The following is a 21255-nucleotide window of genomic DNA, read 5'->3' on the forward strand; positions in this document are numbered from 1 at the left end:
TAAGCAGTGTCTTAAAAACAGAATAGTCATGAATATTTAAAGTGATGTCCACCCAAAATGTAATTAGTGTCGAAATTCGATATATTATGCATATCCATTTACATATTGGATCCAGTATAATTCATGAATACCTATTAGTAAGTATATAAAGCAAAAAGAGGACTACTAGATGTAGCATGTAACAAGAGCTCAAGTATAGGAAATCAAGAAGAGCCGGTGTACTTACCATAACTGGGCCCTGATAATCAGTGAGTCTGAAAATAAGGAGAAAAGAGAAGTCATTTAATGTTAAGACAATGGGATATGAAAGTTTCTATTTAATCCCGGGGGATAAGAGTCCCGAGTGTAAAGATCCAATATGATTACCTTGATTTAAGTAACTTAATATGGCTCCACCCACATCTTGGTCATGATTCTTGTTCATTTACTTGGAAACAGAGCTGGGAGACTGAGTATCCTGCTGCTCGAAAGTGATAGGACAAGGGGAGCCATGTCTCACCACACCTTATTGTAGATTTATGGCATGCTTTGCGGTCTTTTGTATGTTGGGTAGTCATGCCAACATATAAGAGACTACATGGGCGTTTAATCCCATAGATCACGTTGTTGGAATCACACATAAAATAACCATTGATGGGGTAAGATTTGATACTGGCAAACGTAAAGGTTATTTTACTTGTGACTTCAATTCCATATTTTTCGAGCAGCTGGACACTCGATCCCCCAGCTCCATTTCCAAATAATCGAACAAGTACCAAGAAGATGTGGGGGTGATCATATTAAGTTACTCAAATCAAGGGAATATTATTGGATGTTTACACTAGGGATACTGACTCTGCGGGATTAAATAGAGAGCTTGATATCCCAATGTCTTAACATTAAATGATTTCTCTTTTCTCCTTATTTTCAGACTTGCTAATTATCAGGGCCCAGTTATGGTAAGTGCACCGGCTCTTATTCGTGATTTGCTATACTTGAGCTCTTCTTACATGCAACATGTAGTAGTTAGTGTTGAGCATTCCGATACCGCAAGTATCGGGTATCAGCCAATACTTGCGGTATCGGAATTCCGATACCGGGATTCCGATACTTGCCGCGTATCGGATACCGGAATCGGAAGTTCCCAGATTCAAACTGCACGAATTCAGCCAATGAGAATGATTCCAAGTGTGGGCAAATCCTGTTCAGCATGGAGGGCATGAAACTACTGGCAAGGCTGTGATTGGCTGCTGAAATGATGTCATGATGCAGTTTAAAAGTCGCTGGCGCCATTTTTCGCTCACTCTGCTGTGAATTCAGTTAATGATAGGACGCTGTTTGCTGACTGAGGGCCAGTTTAGAGATAGCGATTTGCTTCTTTGTGCTTTTCCAAGGCTAATTTAGCAACCGCTGTGTTCACCTACTAATCACCTTGCTTTTGCCTTGCAGCGCTGTTTTCACAGCGATCTGCAAGGTCTGTGTGTGTGTGTGTGTGTGAGTGCAGCCCACTCTCTAGTCTGTGTGCAGCCATAGGCCATCCATAGCTGGTTGTATTCAGTTCAGGGAGGGTGGTTCATTGCCTCATACTGTTCTTTTTTTTTTTTTTTCAAGTAGTGTAGTCTGCTGCTCATTTTTTCTAATAATTCCTATTAGTGACTTTTCACCCGTATCCAGCTAACTTGTGGAAAAACACTACATAGGATAAAGTAGAGGAGGTTTTTGGGGCCTGGCAGCGCCGTTTACGGCTGTCTGCACGGTCTCCGTGTGACTGCAGCTCGCCCTGTAGTCTGTGAGCAGCCATAGCCTGGTTGTATCCAGCTCAGGGTTGTTCACTGCGTCATACCGTAAAATCAATTTTCCTTTTGTTTTACGTAGTGCAGGCTGCTGCACATTTTTTCAAAAAATTCCTATTAGTGTCTTTCCACCCGTATCCAGCTAACTTGTGGAAAAACACTACATAGGATAAAGTAGAGGAGGTTTTTTGGGCCTTGCAGCGCCGTTTACAGCTGTCTGCACGGTCTCCGTGTGACTGCAGCTCGCCCTGTAGTCTGTGAGCAGCCATAGGCTGGTTGTATCCAGCTCAGGGTTGTTCACTGCGTCATACCGTAAAATCAATTTTCCTTTTGTTTTAAGTAGTGCAGGCTGCTGCACATTTTTTCAAAAAATTCCTATTAGTGTCTTTCCACCCGTATCCAGCTAACTTGTGGAAAAACACTACATAGGATAAAGTAGAGGAGGTTTTTTGGGCCTTGCAGCGCCGTTTACGGCTGTCTGCACGGTCTCCGTGTGACTGCAGCTCGCCCTGTAGTCTGTGAGCAGCCATAGCCTGGTTGTATCCAGCTCAGGGTTGTTCACTGCGTCATACCGTAAAATCAATTTTCCTTTTGTTTTAAGTAGTGCAGGCTGCTGCACATTTTTTCAAAAAATTCCTATTAGTGTCTTTCCACCCGTATCCAGCTAACTTGTGGAAAAACACTACATAGGATAAAGTAGAGGAGATTTTTTGGGCCTTGCAGCGCCATTAACGGCTGTCTGCACGGTCTCCGTGTGACTGCAGCTCTCTCTGTTGTCAGTTCAGCCCCCAAAAAATAAATAAATAATAAAGTTCACCAAACACCGCACTTTACATTTGTGTAGGCCACATTAGCTCATATTAAAGTCTAGTCCACACTTTAGAAAATTTGTGTTTCCTATACCTGTTAGGACTCGGAGCTTTTCAGGAATAGGCACACAAAGCCGTTAGTACTTTTCTGCTTATCTTTATCAGTCAACCAAGATGAAGAAGGCAGAGAGTAAGGCACGTGGGCGTGGGCGCGGAGTAGGGAGAGGACGTGGGGATTTTGTGCCTGCTGCGGGCACCGGTGACTCCTCAGCACCCAGTTTCACCAGGGAACAGTCCTTCATGCGCAGCTTTGTCGCAGAGCGCCGTACACCGCTGCTGCGTGAAGACCAAATTGAAGCTGTTGTCGGATGGATGGCAGCTAACGCATCGACTTCAATTAGTGCCACATCCTCTCAGACACAGAGCACTGGAGAGCAGCCATCTGTCTCTTCACCACCTGCCAAATTGGCCAGGCAGACAGAGAGCCCAGGACAGGAGCCGTCTCTACTTCTGTTCTCTGAATCTCTTGGCTTGGAAACAGGGGGCCAGCCAAGCAGCATTGGAGAAATGGAAGAAGAGGCAGGGTGCAGTGATGCCCAACAGCTTTTTCTCTCTTCCTATGAAGAGGCGGGTGGGCCAGTGCCTCCGGTCACCACATCGCAGGCCGCATCCGCTGATGATGACACTCAGGTGCCACTTTCTGGTGCGTGCTCTGCTACTGAGACTACCCAGGAGGAGCAGTTGGTGGCAGAGGGTAGTGTAGATGATGAAGTCCTTGACCCATCGTGGCGTGAGGGACAGGAAGGTGGTGGGAGCAGCTCCGAGGAAGAGATTCCTAGAACGGGCCAAAGAGGTAGAGGGAGGGGGAAGACTGCACAGCCTGTAGCCTCCACTTTGGCACCCGTTAGGAGCATGTCTGTTCCAAAAGCCAAAAAGGGCACTCCCAAGACTTGCAGTGTCTGGCCCTTTTTTGACACAGTTGCAGATGACATTTGCTATGTCAAATGCAAGGTGTGTCATCACAAAGTCAAAAGAGGTCGAAATGTCAGCAACCTCAATACCTCCAACATGTGGAAACATGTGCGCAACAGGCACGCGGCGGAGTTAGAAAAACACACTGAAGAGCTAGGCCAACCAACAGCGGCAGCTACCACCTCTTCAGCTCGTGTTGCCTCTTCCTCCAGCTCACACGCAGCTGGTTCGGCTTCCTCCCAGGATCGCCGTGGAAGAACCTCTGGCCCTGTTGTCCAGAGACCCACTGTAATTTCACCCGCAACACCACTTTCCCAGTCATCCACACACTCCCAGCCCAGTCTACAGCCATCGGTAGTACAGGCATGGGAGAAAAGGTGGCCTTTCTCGTCAAACCACCCACGAGCACAGGCTCTGACTGCAGGCATTGCCAAACTTCTGTCACTGGAAATGCTGTCATTCAGGCTGGTGGAGACTGACAGCTTCCGTGAATTGATGTCATTGGCAATCCCACAGTACAATGTGCCCAGCCGCTTTTACTTCAGCAGGCAAGCTGTCCCTGCCCTGCACAAGCATGTGCAGGGACACATAAAACACGCGCTACTGAACGCCGTCAGTAGCAAGGTCCACCTCACCACCGATGCGTGGACCAGTCAACATGGACAGGGGCAATACCTTTCCCTCACTGCCCATTGGGTTAATGTCGTTGAGCCGGGTACAGATCATGCGAGTGGCGCAGGCCGTGTCCTGCCCACTCCAAGGATTGCAGGAATCCATTCTGTACGCATTGACTCCTCCTCTTACACCAGTTCCTCAGAATCATCGCTGCAGGAGCCGTCACAGTCCACCTCCACATGGACCTGTGATGAACGTGTACCTGTTACGACCGACATGAGCACAGCCGTGGCCAAACGTCAACAGGCCGTCTTGAAATTAATTTCTTTGGGGAATCGAAGCCACACAGCGCAGGAGCTCTGGAATGCCATCAAGCAGGAGAGAGATGTGTGGTTTGTGCCAGCGAATCTCCAGCCAGGCATGGTAGTGTGTGATAATGGCCGAAATCTGGTGGCAGCTCTGGGCCTCGGCAACCTCACTCACATCCCATGTCTGGCACATGTGCTCAATTTGGTTGTGCAGAGTTTTTTGAGGGACTATCCGGATCTTGATGCACTGCTGCACAAGGTCCGCCTAGAGTGTGCTCACTTGCGGCGTTCCAGCACGGCAAAATCGCGCATTGCGGCTCTGCAGCGCCGACACCACCTGCCGGAACATCGCATCATATGTGACCTACCTACCAGGTGGAATTCCACGTTACATATGTTGGAGCGGTTGTGTGAGCAGCAGCAAGCTGTAATGGAGTACCAGCTGCATCAGGCGCAAAGAAGTCGCACTCCGCGCCGTTCAGACTTCACAACCATAGAGTGGGCCACTATGAAGGACATCTGCCAGGTTTTGCGTCCCTTCGATTATTCCACGCGGTTGGTGAGTGCAGATGATGCACTAGTCAGCATGACTGTCCCCCTTATCTGCCTGCTTGAAAAATCACTGCAAGCGCTAAGGGATGATGTTGTGGAAGAGGTAGAGGATGAGGATTCACCATTTCCATCATCTTCTGGACAGTCAGCGCCACGTGGTTCCTCACAAACGCGTAGGCAGGGGACACTTTGTGAGGAGGATGAGGAGGAGTCAATGGAGGAGGAAGACATCCATCCAGAGGAGGGAGTTACACAATTGTCCAGTACTCAGTGTGTACAGCGAGGGTGGGGTGATGACGAGCGAGCAGAGATCACGCCTCCAGCAGGGGACAGAGTTTCTTGGCCAGTTGGCAGTCTGCAGCACATGGTGGATTACATGCTGCAGTGCCTGAGAAACAACTGCCGCATCGCCCACATTCTCAACATGTCTGATTATTGGGTGTTCACCCTCGTCGATCCTCGCTACCGGGACAACATAGAAAGCCTCATCACACCGTTGAACCGGGAGCGAAAAATGCGGGAGTACCAAGACACACTGGTGAATTCCATCATCTTCTCCATTCCAACTGAGAGAAGTGCTGCTAGTGCATTACAAAGCAGCTCAGTGCGTCCAGTGTTGTGAATTTGGTTTTTGGGCTCCCCCGGTGGTCACTGGTGGTACTGGACTTGTGTGCTTCACTTTCTCTGTTCACCTGTTTCCATCAGGATATGGGTGTATCCTATTTAGCCTTGCTGCTCAGTTATTCTAGTGCCGGCCATCAATGTAACCAGAGCCTCTCTGTTGCATGTTCCTGCTTCTAGACTACTATCAGCTAAGTTGGACTCTTAGTCCTAAGTTTGTTTTGCATTTTTGTTCCAGTTCACAGTTATGTTATTTTTCTGTAGCTGGAAGCTCTTGTGGGCCGAAATTGCCACTCCGGTGTCATGAGTTGACACATGAGTCTTAAAGTAATTTCGGGATGGTATTTTAATAGGGTTTTCAGCTGACCGTGAAGTTCCCTATTGTATCTTCTTGCTATCTAGTAAGCGGACCTCGCTTTGCTGAACCTACCTTCATACTGCGTATGTCTTTTCCTCTGAACTCACCGTCAATATATGTGGGGGGCTTCTGTTTCCTTTTTGGGGGAATTTCCCTAGAGGTAAGCCAGGTCTGTCTTTTCCTCTATTAGGGTTAGTTAGTCCTCCGGCTGGCGCTAGGCGTCTAGGGATAAAACGTAGGTACGCCACCCGGCCACTGTTAGTTGTGTGGTAGGTTTAGCTCACGGTCAGCTCGAGATTCCATCACCCAGGAGCTAGTCTGTAGTTTAAGTTCTCTGACGTTTCCTTGCCATTGGGAACCATGACAGTATGGCCGGCCAAGGGTTAAAACCGTTGGCAGAAGAAAGGAGAGAAAAAGAAGTCTGCAGATTTTTTTTATTTTTTTTTTCTGAGCTGGCTTTTTAGTTGACTCAGTTGCATTTCTGCTCTAATTGCAGCCTTTGTCTCTCTCTCTCTCCTTCTAATCCTTGAATGGCTCTGATCTCACCTGATTAAAATGGATCCTCAGAGTTTGGCTACAGGTTTGAATAATCTTGCTATGAAGGTTCAAAATTTACAGGATTTTGTTATTCATGCTCCTATATCTGAACCTAGAATTCCTATACCAGAATTTTTCTCCGGGGATAGATCTCGTTTCCTGAATTTCAAAAAAAATTGTAAATTATTTCTTTCCCTGAGATCTCGCTCCGCTGGAGATCCCGCACAGCAGGTTAAGATAGTAATTTCCTTGCTGCGGGGTGACCCTCAAAACTGGGCATTTGCATTGGCACCCGGGGATCCTGCGTTGCTCAATGTGGATGCGTTTTTTCTGGCTTTGGGGTTGCTTTATGAGGAACCTAACTTAGAGATTCAGGCTGAAAAAGCCTTGATGGCCCTATCTCAAGGGCAAGATGAAGCTGAAATATACTGCCAAAAATTTCGTAAATGGTTTGTGCTTACTCAGTGGAATGAGTGCGCCCTGGCGGCGAATTTCAGAGAGGGTCTCTCTGATGCCATTAAAGATGTTATGGTGGGGTTCCCTGCACCTACAGGTCTGAATGAGTCCATGACAATGGCTATTCGGATTGATCGGCGTTTGCGGGAGCGCAAACCTGTGCACCATTTGGCGGTGTCTTCTGAGAAGGCTCCAGAAAATATGCAGTGTGATAGAATTCTGTCCAGAAGCGAACGGCAGAATTTTAGGCGAAAGAATGGGTTGTGCTTCTATTGTGGTGATTCAACTCATGTTATATCAGCATGCTCTATACGTACAAAAAAGGTTGATAAGTCTATTTCAATTTGCACTTTACAGTCTAAGTTTATTCTGTCTGTGACCTTGATTTGTTCATTATCGTCAATTACCGCGGATGCCTATGTCGACTCTGGCGCCGCTTTGAGTCTAATGGATTGGTCCTTTGCCAGGCGCTGTGGGTTTGATCTAGAGCCTCTGGAAATTCCTATACCTCTGAAGGGTATTGACTCTACACCATTGGCTAGTAATAAACCACAATACTGGACACAAGTGACTATGCGTATGAATCCAGACCATCAGGAGATGATTCGCTTCCTTGTGTTGTACAATCTACATGACGTTTTGGTGCTCGGATTACCATGGTTACAATCTCATAACCCAGTCCTTGACTGGAAAGCTATGTCTGTGTTAAGCTGGGGATGTCAGGGGGCTCATGGGGACGTACCTTTGGTTTCCATTTCGTCATCTATTCCCTCTGAGATTCCGGAATTTTTGTCTGATTATCGTGATGTTTTTGAGGAGCCTAAGCTTGGTTCACTACCTCCTCACAGAGATTGCGATTGTACCATAGATCTGATTCCGGGCAGTAAATTTCCAAAGGGTCGTTTATTTAATCTATCTGTACCTGAACATGCTGCTATGCGAGAATATATTAAGGAGTCCCTGGAAAAGGGACATATTCGTCCTTCTTCATCTCCCTTAGGAGCCGGTTTTTTCTTTGTATCTAAAAAAGATGGCTCTTTGAGGCCGTGTATTGATTATCGACTCTTGAATAAAATTACAGTCAAATATCAGTATCCTCTGCCACTGCTGACTGATTTGTTTGCTCGAATAAAGGGGGCTAAGTGGTTCTCTAAGATTGATCTCCGTGGGGCGTATAATTTGGTGCGAATTAAGCAGGGGGATGAGTGGAAAACCGCATTTAATACGCCCGAGGGCCATTTTGAGTATTTAGTAATGCCTTTTGGTCTTTCAAATGCCCCTTCAGTCTTTCAGTCCTTTATGCATGACATTTTCCGTGAATATTTGGATAAATTTATGATCGTGTATCTGGATGATATTTTGATTTTTTCGGATGACTGGGATTCTCATGTCCAACAGGTCAGGAGGGTTTTTCAGGTTTTGCGGGCTAATTCCTTGTGTGTGAAGGGTTCTAAGTGTATTTTTGGGGTTCAAAAGATTTCTTTTTTGGGGTACATTTTTTCCCCCTCTTCCATTGAGATGGATCCTGTCAAGGTTCGGGCTATTTGTGATTGGACGCAACCTTCTTCTCTTAAGAGCCTTCAGAAATTTTTGGGCTTTGCTAATTTTTATCGTCGCTTTATAACTGGTTTTTCTGATGTTGCTAAACCTTTGACTGATTTGACCAAAAAGGGTGCTGATGTTGCTGATTGGTCCCCTGCTGCTGTGGAGGCCTTTCGGGAGCTTAAGCGCCGCTTTTCTTCCGCCCCTGTGTTGCGTCAGCCTGATGTTACTCTTCCTTTTCAGGTTGAGGTCGATGCTTCCGAGATCGGAGCTGGGGCGGTCTTGTCGCAGAAAAGTTCCGACTGCTCCGTGATGAGACCTTGTGCGTTCTTCTCTCGAAAATTTTCGCCCGCCGAGCGAAATTATGATATTGGTAATCGGGAGCTTTTGGCTATGAAGTGGGCTTTTGAGGAGTGGCGTCATTGGCTTGAGGGGGCTAGACATCAAGTGGTGGTATTGACCGATCACAAGAATTTGATTTATCTTGAGTCTGCCAGGCGCCTGAATCCTAGACAGGCGCGCTGGTCGTTGTTTTTCTCTCGGTTTAATTTTGTGGTCTCATACTTACCAGGTTCTAAAAATGTGAAGGTGGATGCCCTTTCTAGGAGTTTTGAGCCTGATTCCCCTGGTGATTCTGAACCTACAGGTATCCTTAAGGATGGGGTGATATTATCTGCTGTTTCCCCAGACCTGCGACGGGCTTTGCAGGAGTTTCAGGCGGATAGATCTGATCGTTGCCCGCCTGGTAGACTGTTTGTTCCTGATGATTGGACCAGTAGAGTCATCTCGGAGGTTCATTCTTCTGTGTTGGCAGGTCATCCCGGGATCTTTGGTACCAGGGATTTGGTGGCTAGGTCCTTCTGGTGGCCTTCCCTGTCTCGAGATGTACGAGTTTTTGTGCAGTCTTGTGATGTTTGTGCTCGGGCCAAACCTTGTTGTTCTTGGGCCAGCGGATTGTTGTTATCTTTGCCTATTCCGAAGAGGCCTTGGACTCACATCTCTATGGATTTTATTTCTGATCTCCCTGTTTCTCAGAAAATGTCTGTCATCTGGGTGGTGTGTGACCGTTTTTCAAAGATGGTCCATTTGGTGCCCTTGCCTAAGTTACCTTCCTCATCCGAGTTGGTTCCTCTGTTTTTTCAAAATGTGGTTCGCTTGCATGGTATTCCGGAGAATATCGTTTCTGACAGGGGGACCCAGTTCGTGTCTAGATTTTGGCGGGCGTTCTGTGCTAGGATGGGCATTGATTTGTCTTTTTCGTCTGCGTTCCATCCTCAGACTAATGGCCAGACTGAGCGAACTAATCAGACCTTGGAGACTTATTTGAGGTGTTTTGTGTCTGCGGATCAGGATGACTGGGTTGCCTTTTTGCCGTTGGCGGAGTTTGCCCTCAATAATCGGGCTAGTTCTGCCACTTTGGTTTCTCCTTTCTTTTGCAATGCGGGGTTTCATCCTCATTTTTCTACCGGTCAGGTGGAGTCTTCGGATTGTCCTGGAGTGGATACTGTGGTGGATAGGTTGCATCGGATTTGGGGACAGGTGGTGGACAATTTGGAGTTGTCCCAGGAGAAGACTCGGCATTTTGCTAACCGCCGTCGTCGTGTTGGTCCTCGTCTTCGTGTTGGGGACTTGGTGTGGTTGTCTTCTCGTTTTGTCCCTATGAGGGTTTCTTCTCCTAAGTTTAAGCCTCGGTTAATCGGCCCGTATAAGATTTTGGAGATTCTTAACCCCGTGTCCTTTCGATTGGACCTCCCAGCATCTTTTTCTATCCATAATGTCTTCCATCGGTCATTATTGCGCAGGTATGAGGTACCGGTTGTGCCTTCCGTTGAGCCTCCCGCTCCGGTGTTGGTTGAGGGTGAATTGGAGTACGTTGTGGAGAAGATCTTGGACTCCCGTGTTTCCAGATGGAAACTTCAGTATCTGGTCAAGTGGAAGGGCTACGGTCAAGAGGATAATTCTTGGGTGACAGCCTCTGATGTTCATGCCTCTGATTTGGTCCGTGCCTTTCATAGGGCTCATCCTGATCGCCCTGGTGGTTCTTGTGAGGGTTCGGTGCCCCCTCCTTGAGGGGGGGGTACTGTTGTGAATTTGGTTTTTGGGCTCCCCCGGTGGTCACTGGTGGTACTGGACTTGTGTGCTTCACTTTCTCTGTTCACCTGTTTCCATCAGGATATGGGTGTATCCTATTTAGCCTTGCTGCTCAGTTATTCTAGTGCCGGCCATCAATGTAACCAGAGCCTCTCTGTTGCATGTTCCTGCTTCTAGACTACTATCAGCTAAGTTGGACTCTTAGTCCTAAGTTTGTTTTGCATTTTTGTTCCAGTTCACAGTTATGTTATTTTTCTGTAGCTGGAAGCTCTTGTGGGCCGAAATTGCCACTCCGGTGTCATGAGTTGACACATGAGTCTTAAAGTAATTTCGGGATGGTATTTTAATAGGGTTTTCAGCTGACTGTGAAGTTCCCTATTGTATCTTCTTGCTATCTAGTAAGCGGACCTCGCTTTGCTGAACCTACCTTCATACTGCGTATGTCTTTTCCTCTGAACTCACCGTCAATATATGTGGGGGGCTTCTGTCTCCTTTTTGGGGGAATTTCCCTAGAGGTAAGCCAGGTCTGTCTTTTCCTCTATTAGGGTTAGTTAGTCCTCCGGCTGGCGCTAGGCGTCTAGGGATAAAACGTAAGTACGCCACCCGGCCACTGTTAGTTGTGTGGTAGGTTTAGCTCACGGTCAGCTCGAGATTCCATCACCCAGGAGCTAGTCTGTAGTTTAAGTTCTCTGACGTTTCCTTGCCATTGGGAACCATGACAGTCCAGGCAGTGGAGGAGGCTCTGCACAAAGAGGGAGCAGAAGCAGTGCCTCTGCCCAAGGCAAGACCAGTATGGCCCAACTGTGGCACAGTTTTTTGTGCCCGCCACAAAAGTCTACACCATCACAGACGGCTCCAGTCAGCAGGAGGCAGCGGTTCCGTCAGATGGTGACAGACTACATGTCTTGCCCTCTTGCTGTACTCCCAGACGGCTCTTCCCCTTTCAAGGTTTGGGTCTCAAAGCTGGATACATGGCCAGAGCTAAGCCAGTATGCATTGGAGGTGCTGGCTTGCCCTGCGGCTAGTGTATTATCGGAACGCGTCTTTAGTGCTGCAGGTGGTGTACTAACTGACCGTCGCATGCGACTATCCTCCGATAACGTTGACCGGCTTACTTTCCTGAAAATGAACAAGGCCTAGATCTCGCAGGAATTTGCCACTCCTCTTCCTGATTAAATAATTAGGTGACTGTCTACAGTATCCAGGTCTCCTGTTGTGTTCATCTTTCTACCACCTGAACTTAAATTCCTGGGCTCCAACACCGCCAGTTGAGGCTCAGAAGTGCCGTCTGCACAGTCAAAACATACGACCCAGTGTTATTGGGTTTCAGTAACGTCAGCTGATCCCCAGCTGTGTAGCCGGCAATGTGTCCTGCGACCGCCACGCTGACACAACAACTGAAATGTAAGGGAACCTGTCCCCCCCCCAAGGCGTTTGTTACTGAAAGAGCCACCTTGTGCAGCAGTAATGCTCAAGGAAAAGGTAGCTATTTTTGTTTAGCTCCTTGCACACGCAGAACTTAACACTTATAAAATGTGTCCACTGATACCGTAAAACCGTCCCGGAGGTGGGACTTTCCTTCGTAATATGATGCAGCACAGCTGTCATTCCTACCCCCTTGGCGCCGTGCCCCAGCTCCTCAGCGTTGTTTGATTCCATCCCGGAGCCTGCGCTGTTATGTTATCCCTTGGCCAGGCACACTTAGCGCTGCCCCTCTTCTGACATCATTTGGTGTCAGGCTGACTGCGCCTGTGCGGCCGCGCTGGCCGAGAGCCCGCCTCGCAGTGTCTTCTGATTTAATCCCACTGGGGGCCTGAGATCCATGGACATTGCGGTTCAGTAACGTCAGCTGTTCCCCAGCTGTGTGTGTGGCAATCCCTCCTATCTCCTCCACCTCCTCCTCCTGCTGTCCCTGGGCTCCAACACCGCTAGTTGTTGCCTGGTAGTGCTGTACGCACAGTCAACAGTCGCTCCTCTGTTATTGGGGTTCAGTAATGTCAGCTGTTCCCCAGCTGTGTGTGTGGCAATCCCTCCTATCTCCTCCACCTCCTCCTCCTGCTGTCCCTGGGCTCCAACACCGCTAGTTGTTGCCTGGTAGTGCTGTACGCACAGTCAACAGTCGCTCCTCTGTTATTGGGGTTCAGTAACGTCAGCTGTTCCCCAGCTGTGTGTGTGGCAATCCCTCCTATCTCCTCCACCTCCTCCTCCTGCTGTCCCTGGGCTCCAACACCGCTAGTTGTTGCCTGGTAGTGCTGTACGCACAGTCAACAGTCGCTCCTCTGTTATTGGGGTTCAGTAACATCTGCTGTTCCCCAGCTGTGTGTGTGGCAATCCCTCCTATCTCCTCCACCTCCTCCTCCTGCTGTCCCTGGGCTCCAACACCGCTAGTTGTTGCCTGGTAGTGCTGTACGCACAGTCAACAGTCGCTCCTCTGTTATTGGGGTTCAGTAACGTCAGCTGTTCCCCAGCTGTGTGTGTGGCAATCCCTCCTATCTCCTCCACCTCCTGCTCCTGCTGTCCCTGGGCTACAACACCGCTAGTTGTTGTCCAGAAGTGCTGTCCGCACAGAGCCAAACACCTCGCCAATGTGTTAGTGGGGTTCAGTAATGCTTGCTGCTCCCCTGCTCTGTATACGGCAACGTGTCATGCGACCGCCATGTAGGCACAACAACTTAAATTTAAGGGAACCTGTCCCCCCCCAAGGCGTTTGTTACTGAAAGAGCCACCTTGTGCAGCAGTAATAATGATGCAAAAGGAAAAAGTGGCTCTTTTTGTGGTGCTCCTTGCACACGCTGAACTTGACACTTATGAAATGTGTCCCCTCACACCGTTAAACCGTCCGGTCGGAGGGACTTTCCTTTTTCATGTGACGCAGCACAGCTGTCATTCTTACCCCCTTGGCGCCGTGCGCCGCCTTCTTAGCGTTGTCAGGCTGGCTGCGCCTGTGCGGCCGCGCTGGACGATATCCCGCCTCGTATTGTCTTCTGATTTAATCCCACTGTGGGCCTGTGATCCATGGACATGCGCAGTGCATATCTTAACATCCGCCTCTCTCTCATCTCCCTCAGCCTTCTTCAGACTGTGCGCCGTCAGCTGATCCCTAATAGCATGCCACGGCCATGACGCCGCACAGTCTGAAGAAGCTGGAAGGAGGGGAGTGAGAGGCAAGGATATGCACTGTGCATGCCCATGGATAACAGGTCCGCAGAGTGATTACATTAGATGACACAGCGAGGCGGGATCTTGGCCAGCGCAGCCGCACAGGTGCAGCCAGCCTGACACCAAATTATGTCAGAAGATGGGCAGCGCAAAATGTGTGCATGGACAAGCGCTAACAAAACAGCGCAGGCTCCGGGACAGATTCAAACAACGCTGAGGAGGTGGCGCGCGGCGCCAAGGGGGTAAGAATGACAGCTGTGCTGCGTCACATGACAAAGGAAAGTCCCTCCGACCGGACGGTTTCACGGTGTGAGGGGACACATTTCATAAGTGTCAAGTTCAGCGTTTGCAAGGACCATAATTAAAAGAGCTAAGTTTACCTTTTCCAGCATTAGTGCTGTACAATATGGCTCTTTCAGCTACAAACCCCTGGGGGGGGGGTTAAAGGTTCCCTTTCAACTTGCTCCAGTGCAGGCTTCGGCCTACACTATGCTCCTGCGGCTGACCCTGGGCTCTAACACCGCCAGTTGGCGCCCAGATGTGCTAGCTGCACAGAGAAAAACACCAGCCAATGTGTCAGTGGGGTTCAGCAACGCCAGCTGTACCCTTGCTGTGTGGCCGGCAACGTGTCCTGCAACAGCCACGCAGACACAAAGCTGCCGCCAGTGCAGGCTTCGGCCTACACTCTGCTCCCTCTCCTCCTGCTGACCTTGGGCTCTAACACCGCCAGTTGGTGCCCGGTACTGCTAGCTGCACAGAGAAAAACACCAGCCAATGTGTCAGTGGGGTTCAGCACCGCCAGCTGTTCCCCTGCTGTGTAGCCGGCATCTTGTCCTGCATCAGCCACGCAGACACAAGAACTGAAATTGAAGGGAACTTGTCCCCCCTCCCCCAGGCGTTTGTATGTTTCACAGCCACCTTGTACAGCAGTAATGCTGCATGTGTGCAAGGTGGCTCAGAAACTTATTCCCCTTGCACACGTGGAACTGAACACGTCTAAAATGTGTCCTCTTTGACCATTAAACCGTCCCTGAGGTGTGACTTTCCTTTGTAATTACACGCTGCAACCCCCTTGGTAGCGCTGCCCGTCTTCTGGCATCATTGTTTGGCTGGCTGCGCCTCTGCGGCCGCCCTGGCCCACACAACTCCCCTCGGTGTCTTATTTATTTTGACTGCGAGGGTGTGATTGATGGGCATGAGCAGTGCATATGTTTGCCTGTCCCTCATCTCCTTCGGCCTTCTTCAGACTGTGCGGCTTCATGGCCGTGGCATGCGACAAGGGATCAGCTGACGCCGCACAGTCTGAAGCAGGTGTAAGGACCCGAGTGTGAGAGGCGAACCTATGTACTGCGCCAGGCCATGAATCCCAGCCCCGCAGTGTTTTAACAATGTAAAGACACTGCGGGGCTGGGATTCTTGGTCATCGCGAACCGCACCGGCCAACATTAAATGATGTCAGAAGATGGGCAGCGCTAACAGCGCAAGGCCAAGGGATAACACGACAGCGCAGACTCCTGTGCAGCAAATAACGACGCTCAGGAGGCCGCGCCCAGCACCAAGGTGGGATTTTTGACAGCTGTGCTGCGTCTCATTACGAAGGGAACTCACGCCTCCAAAACAGTTTGACTGCTTAAGGGCCTAAATGTTATACGTGTTTCTTTCTGCATGTGCAAGGAGCAAAATTAAAAGAGCAACCTTTGACTTGTGCAGCATTACTGCTGCCCAAGCTGTGGCTCTTGTAGTTTGTAACCCCTGAGGGGAGTTAAAGGTTAACTTTAAAATCGGTTCAATTAGGCTTCGGCCTACACTCTGCTCCACCTGCAGAGCCCGGGCTCCAACACCGCTAGTTGCTGTCCGGAAGTGCTGGCTGCAGAGCAAAACACACGCCACTCTATCAGTGGGGTTCAGCACCGCCAGCTGTTCCCCTGCTGTGTAGCCGGCATCGTGTCCTGCAACAGCAACGCAGACACAAAGCTGCCGCCAGTGCAGGCTTTGGCCTACACTCTGCTCTGTTATGACCCCAATGGCGAGGGTCTCAGAGGAACGTGGAAGTCTGCAGAATACAAAAATCCAGCTCATAGGGCAGTGGTAACTGGGTTGACCATATATCTACTCCTAACGCCAACACTAGAAGTAGCCGGGGATCATTCCTACGTTGATTCTAGATGACACGCGCCAGCCGGAGAATCTAGCTACCCCTAGTAGAGGAAAACAAAGACCTTTCTTGCCTCCAGAGAAGGGGACCCCAAAGCTGGATAGAAGCCCCCCACAAATAATGACGGTGAGGTAAGAAGAAATGACAAACACAGAAATGAACCAGGTTTAGCACAGAGAGGCCCGCTTACTGATAGCAGAATAAAGAAAGGTAACTTATATGGTCAACAAAAACCCTATCAAAATCCACACTGGAAATTCAAGAACCCCCGAACCGTCTAACGGTCCGGGGGGAGAACACCAGCCCCTAGAGCTTCCAGCAAAGGTCAGGATATAGATTTGGAACAAGCTGGACAAAAATACAAAACCAAAACAAATAGCAAAAAGCAAAAGGCAGACTTAGCTGATATAACTGGAACCAGGATCAGTAGACAAGAGCACAGCAGACTAGCTCTGATAACTACGTTGCCAGGCATTGAACTGAAGGTCCAGGGAGCCTATATAGCAACACCCCTAACTAACGACCCAGGTGCGGATAAAAGGAATGACAGAAAAACCAGAGTCAAAAAACTAGTAACCACTAGAGGGAGCAAAAAGCAAATTCACAACAGTACCCCCCCCTTAGTGAGGGGTCACCGAACCCTCACCACGACCACCAGGGCGATCAGGATGAGCGGCATGAAAGGCACGAACTAAATCGGCCGCATGAACATCAGAGGCGACCACCCAGGAATTATCCTCCTGACCATAGCCCTTCCACTTGACCAGGTACTGAAGCCTCCGCCTGGAGAGGCGAGAATCCAAGATCTTCTCCACCACGTACTCCAACTCGCCCTCAACCAACACCGGAGCAGGAGGCTCAGCAGAAGGAACTACAGGCACAATGTACCGCCGCAACAAGGACCTATGAAATACATTGTGAATAGCAAACGACACAGGAAGATCCAGACGAAAAGATACAGGATTAAGGATTTCCAATATCTTGTAAGGCCCAATAAAACGAGGTTTAAATTTGGGAGAGGAGACCTTCATAGGAACAAAGCGGGAAGAAAGCCACACCAAATCCCCAACGCGTAGTCGGGGACCCACACCGCGGCGGCGGTTGGCAAAGCGCTGAGCCTTCTCCTGTGACAACTTCAAGTTGTCCACCACATGACAGTCAGAAGGCTCCACATGACCCGAAGAAAAGCGAGGATGGAAACCAGAGTTGCAGAAAAAAGGCGAAACCAAGGTGGCGGAACTAGCCCGATTATTAAGGGCAAACTCAGCCAACGGCAAGAATGTCACCCAATCGTCCTGATCAGCAGAGACAAAACACCTCAAATAAGCCTCCAAAGTCTGATTGGTTCGCTCCGTCTGTCCATTAGTCTGAGGATGGAAAGCAGACGAAAACGACAAATCAATGCCCATCCTACTACAAAAGGATCGCCAGAACCTGGAAACGAACTGGGATCCTCTGTCTGACACAATATTCTCAGGGATGCCGTGCAAACGAACCACGTTCTGGAAAAACACAGGAACCAGATCGGAAGAGGAAGGCAGCTTAGGCAAAGGAACCAAATGGACCATCTTGGAGAAGCGATCACATATCACCCAGATAACGGACATGCCCTGAGATAGCGGAAGATCAGAAATGAAATCCATGGAGATATGTGTCCAAGGTCTCTTCGGGACAGGCAAGGGCAAGAGCAAACCGCTGGCACGAGAACAGCAAGGCTTAGCTCGAGCACAAGTCCCACAGGACTGCACAAATGACCGCACATCCCTTGACAAGGAAGGCCACCAAAAGGACCTGGCCACCAGATCTCTGGTGCCAAAAATTCCCGGGTGACCTGCCAACACCGAGGAATGAACCTCGGAAATGACTCTGCTGGTCCACTTATCCGGGACAAACAGTCTGTCAGGTGGACAAGACTCAGGCCTATCAGCCTGAAATCTCTGCAACACACGTCGCAGATCCGGAGAAATAGCTGACAAGATAACTCCATCTTTAAGAATACCAACAGGATCAGCGACTCCAGGAGCATCAGGCACAAAGCTCCTAGAAAGAGCATCGGCCTTCACATTCTTTGAACCTGGTAAATACGAGACAACAAAATCAAAGCGGGAGAAAAACAATGACCAGCGGGCCTGTCTCGGATTAAGGCGTTTAGCAGACTCGAGATACATCAGATTTTTGTGATCAGTCAAGACCACCACACGATGCTTAGCACCCTCGAGCCAATGACGCCACTCCTCAAATGCCCATTTCATGGCCAACAACTCCCGATTGCCCACATCATAATTTCGCTCGGCAGGCGAAAACTTCCTAGAGAAAAAGGCACAAGGTTTCATAACAGAGCAACCAGGGCCTCTCTGCGACAAAACGGCCCCTGCCCCAATCTCCGAAGCATCCACCTCAACCTGAAAGGGAAGTGAGACGTCAGGCTGGCACAAAACAGGCGCCGAAGTAAACCGGCGTTTCAACTCCTGGAAAGCCTCCACGGCAGCAGGAGCCCAGTTAGCTACATCGGAGCCCTTCTTGGTCATATCCGTCAAAGGTTTCACAATGCTAGAAAAATTAGCGATAAAACGACGGTAGAAGTTAGCGAAGCCCAAGAACTTCTGAAGACTCTTAACTGACGAGGGCTGAGTCCAATCAAGAATAGCTCGGACCTTGACTGGGTCCATCTCCACAGCAGAAGGGGAAAAAATGAACCCCAAAAAGGGAACCTTCTGTACACCAAAGAGACACTTTGAGCCCTTGACAAACAAAGAATTTTCACGCAAAATTTCAAAGACCAACCTGACCTGCTCCACATGCGAATCCCAATCATCAGAAAAAACCAAAATATCATCCAGATAAACAATCAAAAATTTATCCAGATACTTCCGGAAAATGTCATGCATAAAGGACTGAAAAACTGAAGGCGCATTGGAGAGCCCAAAAGGCATCACCAAGTACTCAAAATGACCTTCGGGCGTATTGAATGCGGTTTTCCATTCATCACCTTGCTTAATGCGCACAAGGTTGTACGCACCACGAAGGTCTATCTTGGTGAACCACTTGGCACCCTTAATCCGGGCAAACAAGTCAGACAACAGCGGTAAAGGATACTGAAATTTGACAGTGATCTTATTTAAAAGCCGATAATCAATACAAGGTCTCAAAGATCCGTCCTTTTTTGCCACAAAAAAGAATCCCGCACCAAGAGGGGAAGAAGACGGACGAATATGTCCTTTTTCCAGAGACTCCTTGATATATGAACGCATAGCGGTATGTTCAGGTACCGACAGATTAAACAGTCTTCCCTTAGGAAATTTACTGCCTGGGATCAAATCTATAGCACAGTCACAGTCCCTATGAGGAGGCAGTGCACTGGACTCAGACTCACTGAAGACATCCTGATAATCAGACAAATACTCCGGAACTTCCGAAGGCGTAGAAGAAGCAATAGACACAGGCAGGGAATCCTCATGAATACCACGACAGCCCCAACTTGAGACTGACATAGCCTTCCAGTCCAGGACTGGATTATGGGTCTGTAACCATGGCAGCCCTAAAACGACCAAATCATGCATTTTATGTAAAACCAGGAAACGTATCACCTCGCGGTGTTCAGGAGTCATGCACATGGTAACCTGAGTCCAATACTGCGGTTTATTTGCTGCCAATGGTGTAGCATCAATACCCCTAAGAGGAATAGGATTTTCTAATGGTTCAAGAGTAAAACCACAGCGCTTAGCAAATGAGAGATCCATAAGACTCAGGGCAGCACCTGAATCTACAAACGCCATGACAGGATAAGATGACAGTGAGCAAATCAAAGTTACAGACAGAATAAATTTAGGTTGCAAATTACCAACGGTGACAGGACTAACAACCTTAGCTATACGTTTAGAGCATGCTGAGATAACATGTGTAGAATCACCACAGTAGTAGCACAAGCCATTCCGGCGTCTATGAATTTTCCGCTCATTTCTAGTCAGGATTCTATCACATTGCATTAAATCAGGTGTCTGTTCAGACAACACCATGAGGGAATTTGCGGTTTTTCTATCACATTGCACCGAATTAGGTGTCTGTTCAGACAACACCATGAGGGAATTTGCGGTTTTGCGCTCCCGCAACCGCCGGTCAATTTGAATAGCCAGTGCCATAGTATCATTCAGACCTGTGGGAATGGGAAAACCCACCATAACATTCTTAATGGCTTCAGAAAGGCCATTTCTAAAATTAGCGGCCAGTGCACACTCGTTCCAATGTGTCAGCACGGACCATTTCCGAAATTTTTGGCAATACACTTCAGCCTCGTCCTGCCCCTGAGACATAGACAGCAAGGCCTTTTCTGCCTGAATCTCAAGATTGGGTTCCTCATAAAGTAAACCGAGCGCCAGAAAAAACGCATCAAGATCAGCCAATGCCGGATCTCCTGGCGCCAGCGAAAAAGCCCAATCCTGAGGGTCGCCCCGTAAGAACGAAATAACAATTTTTACTTGCTGAGCAGAATCTCCTGATGAACAGGGTCTCAGGGACAAAAACAATTTACAATTATTCACGAAATTCCTAAACTTAAACCTGTCTCCGGAAAACAGTTCAGGAATCGGTATTTTAGGTTCTGACCTAGGATTTCTGATAACATAGTCTTGTATGCCCTGCACACGAGTAGCCAGCTGGTCCACACTTGTAATCAAGGTCTGGACATTCATGTCTGCAGCAAGCATAGCCACTCTGAGGTAAAGGGGAAGGAGAAAAAAAAAACAAACCTCAGAATCTTCTTTCTTATAATCCCTCTTCTGCAATGCATTAAACATTTAATACTGGCCTGGCAAACTGTTATGACCCCAATGGCGAGGGTCTCAGAGGAACGTGGAAGTCTGCAGAATACAAAAATCCAGCTCATAGGGCAGTGGTAACTGGGTTGACCATATATCTACTCCTAACGCCAACACTAGAAGTAGCCGGGGATCATTCCTACGTTGATTCTAGATGACACGCGCCAGCCGGAGAATCTAGCTACCCCTAGTAGAGGAAAACAAAGACCTTTCTTGCCTCCAGAGAAGGGGACCCCAAAGCTGGATAGAAGCCCCCCACAAATAATGACGGTGAGGTAAGAAGAAATGACAAACACAGAAATGAACCAGGTTTAGCACAGAGAGGCCCGCTTACTGATAGCAGAATAAAGAAAGGTAACTTATATGGTCAACAAAAACCCTATCAAAATCCACACTGGAAATTCAAGAACCCCCGAACCATCTAACGGTCCGGGGGGAGAACACCAGCCCCTAGAGCTTCCAGCAAAGGTCAGGATATAGATTTGGAACAAGCT

The sequence above is a fragment of the Ranitomeya variabilis genome, chromosome 2 (assembly GCF_051348905.1).
Source record: "Ranitomeya variabilis isolate aRanVar5 chromosome 2, aRanVar5.hap1, whole genome shotgun sequence".
In the NCBI taxonomy this organism is placed as follows: Eukaryota; Metazoa; Chordata; class Amphibia; order Anura; family Dendrobatidae; genus Ranitomeya; species Ranitomeya variabilis.